The 3,177-nt window shown below is 41.4% G+C and overlaps 1 long non-coding RNA gene across 1 annotated transcript in view; it reads left to right on the forward strand.

The window, feature by feature from the left end:
- Positions 1 to 2,493, forward strand: part of LOC112549361 — a 14,663-nt gene extending 12,170 nt beyond the window's left edge. Inside the window, exon 3 of the long non-coding RNA XR_003092762.1 lies at positions 2,293 to 2,493. This is a non-coding gene — a long non-coding RNA (uncharacterized LOC112549361). The remainder of the gene's footprint in view (positions 1 to 2,292) is intronic.
- Positions 2,494 to 3,177: the final 684 nt, after the last annotated feature.

The raw sequence follows: 3,177 nt of genomic DNA on the forward strand, positions 1-3,177 counted from the left end.
TCAGGTGGAGGTCCTGTACACAGGATAGGAACCTGCGTGAATGGTGGGACTTTGCTGTCTGCGTCTCCCAGCAGATGTCTGGGTAGTTTAGGTCCCCCATGACTACTGCCTCCTTAGTTTTTATGGTCTCCGAGAGCTGCCTCAGGAGCCCCAAATCTAGTTCTTCCCCTTGGTGTGGGGGTCTGTAGCAGACCCCTACCACCAAATCCCTTTCTCCTTGACCCTCCTGTAACCTAACCCACAATCCTTCTACTTTCTCCTCCTTCGATTCTGTCTTGATAAGGGTCGATATATATTGCTCGTTGACATAGAGCGCAACCCCTCCCCCTTTCTTCCCCACCCTGTCCTTTCTGTACAGCTTATAACCCTCAATATGTACTGCTCAGTCGTGGGAAGAATCCCACCAGGTTTCTGTTAGCCCTACTAAGTCGTAGGTGTTTTCTGCAAGCAAGAGTTCATCCTGCTTGCTCCCCATGCTCCTAGCATTAATATATAGGCACTTGAGCCCTGTGACTGGCGCCTTTGCTGCCCCCCAGCTCTGATTCCCAAAGGGCCCCTGACTGCTTGTGTGACTGTGTCTGTCTTGGAACACGGGGGTGGGGGGGGAGTAGGGGAGGAAACTACTGCAGGCCTGGCTGCTAGGCCCTGCTACAGCCACAAAGCCTGCCAGCTGTCAAGGAGATTGGTGCAGGGGGGTTTTGGGGCCCTGCACCTCTGGCAGAGACAAGTCACACTCACTGGCCAGCTAGAGATGTCAGTCCTTCCCCCCCTGCTCCCCCTCCCTCTTCTAAGTTTCTGTTTCCCCATAAAGACTGCCTTCCGAATCTGCAAATTGCTGAATCTTTTCCAAATCAATTTGGGAAGTTTTAAGCTTCTAGAGATTTGATTCGCATTCGGAGATTTGGCCTCCGAATTGGTCCAAATCTTCTCCGAATCAAATTGGGAACAGAAGCTTCGCACAGCCCTATTAAACAATATTAGTCAACTTAATACCAACAGGCTAATGGCTGACAATTTTTTGTAGACATCACAGCAAAAGAGCATTTTAAGGAGGGATTAAAAATTAGATAGTGAGGTAACAGAGGATTTTCACATGTCTCTCCTTCCCAGTGTGAGGGGAAGCAGGGAAGAAATCATGAAGGCATGAAGGTCCTTGCTAACAAGGAGGCTGGCATCATTAATAGACTAGAGCTGAGCGTTAACATCTTAATACTGAATGAGAGATATTAGGTCACTAATATCTTGGTTTTCAAGAATCTGCAGGGCCTTAAAAATGAAAAGTAGGGTATGTTTGATGGGATAAAGAAGAGGAACCCAGAGGCTCCAAAAGGTGGGTTACATAGTCCTAGGAGCTGGTTGAAAAGATGTTCTTTGCCTCTGCCTTTTGAATGCACACATAAGCAAGGCAAGATTGCATTTGTCAAAGCCAGAAAAAATGTTCAGTAATCAAGATGTGAGATGACAAGAACTTGAATGAGAAATTTGGCTGTTTAGGAAAGACTCTGTCTGAGGGATATTATGCAAGATCTGCAAGATTTAGGCATGGCACGGGTGTGAAGAAGTCAGAGTTAACAACTCACTACTGAGGTGATTCATCTGAACTGCTAACTGTGATGACTCGCTCCAGCTGCTGACTCAGAGGGCAGGAGGTTCCATGCCAACAAATTCATACTAAGGGGCCAAGCACCAATGCTCCATAAAGCATCAGAGCCCTGAAGTCTGCAGAGTATATAAAACCCTACAGCTGGTTGATGCCATCTGTTCAATATGACCTTGCTGGAGCCATTGGTGTCTCCTACTCTTTTTTTCTTCACTTTTATGCAGTGTTCCTGGGTATGCTCCATTCTATATATCTGGGGATTAGTCCCGCCTGCAGTTATTGCCACATTCCTGTGTGTCCAGTGATGTTTTTTACACAAACTGACATTGTGGTGCAGTGTATTAAATGGGATGTGTGAATTATACTAGCTAAAGAAACAATGTTGTTTTTCACAGTAAAGTTATACCTCCTCCCCACTTTTTCTGGTGGTTTTTACTCAGTTCTAAGGTAGATCCAATTATTTCAATCAACACTGTTTTTCAAAGAAAATTAGGTTTTGACAAAATGCATTCTGAAATCTGTTTTTCCACAAAACAAAGATTTTCCACAAGGAATTTAAACTTTCACTGAAAATTCAAAAACCGAAGATGGTCAGGTTTTAGCCTCAATCTTTTGTTTTCTGATAAAAAAAGTTTTTAAAAAGTGTATTTATGGTGTGGAAGAGTAAATATTTTCTAATTAACATTGCACAGTCCTTTCTTTATACTTTTATTGAACAGGGAGTGCAACCCATGAGCACAAGGAATTTTTAGTCAAGGTATGGGATGAAGAACTATGACAGTTCAACTTTGTTGTATATCAACTCAAGTCAAGTCAGTCCCGAGGCCTCACTGACCATTGGGGCACCTCTGATGTAGCAATAACTTCCCTCCATCCTCCATTCCTCCATTGTATATCACCATAATAAATTATTTGAGAAATAAATTTATGTTGCCTTGCCTTTGCCTGATTTGTGCTAGTTTTAATATTGTAAAAATAAAGTTAATTTGTTTATTGAAAAGCCCTATGTCAGTTTGCTTTTGACTATTTTTTAGAAAAATTCCTCTCTCAGTCTGGTATGAATTTTATTTTGTTTATGCACAATCATTCTTGTTATTTTCCTTTTATATTCCTGAGGCTACACATAATAATTAACATAGATTTATTTAGGTAATATAATGATTTATGCAATTTAATTACATCCCCTCTTAAGTTTCTTTTTATATACTGCTTATATTTACAGTAGCTTATTATTGAAGCTAGCAATATTTGCTGCCCTGTGTTCTAGCAATACACAAGTACTATTGCCAGGCATGCTATTATGTCACCTTAACAGAACCCTTAACAAAAACCTGAGAGCTACTGCTGATCAGAAACTTTTGGTCCTTTTAAAGTATGCAGTAATCTGGCTTCTTATTTGGTTATTATTTAAATCAGGAAAAATCCTCCACTTTCTGTTCAGATCTTCTCCAGATATCTGTAAATTAGGGGTTTAATGAGCCACTTACGCTTAAGATAAAAATTAGATAGTAATTACAGCAGAAATGGAGAAGCAAATACTTGTGGTAGCTTACACCAGGCACATATGGATTTCCCTA

This window comes from Alligator sinensis, unplaced genomic scaffold (genome assembly GCF_000455745.1).
Source record: "Alligator sinensis unplaced genomic scaffold, ASM45574v1 scaffold866_2, whole genome shotgun sequence".
Taxonomy (NCBI): Eukaryota; Metazoa; Chordata; order Crocodylia; family Alligatoridae; genus Alligator; species Alligator sinensis.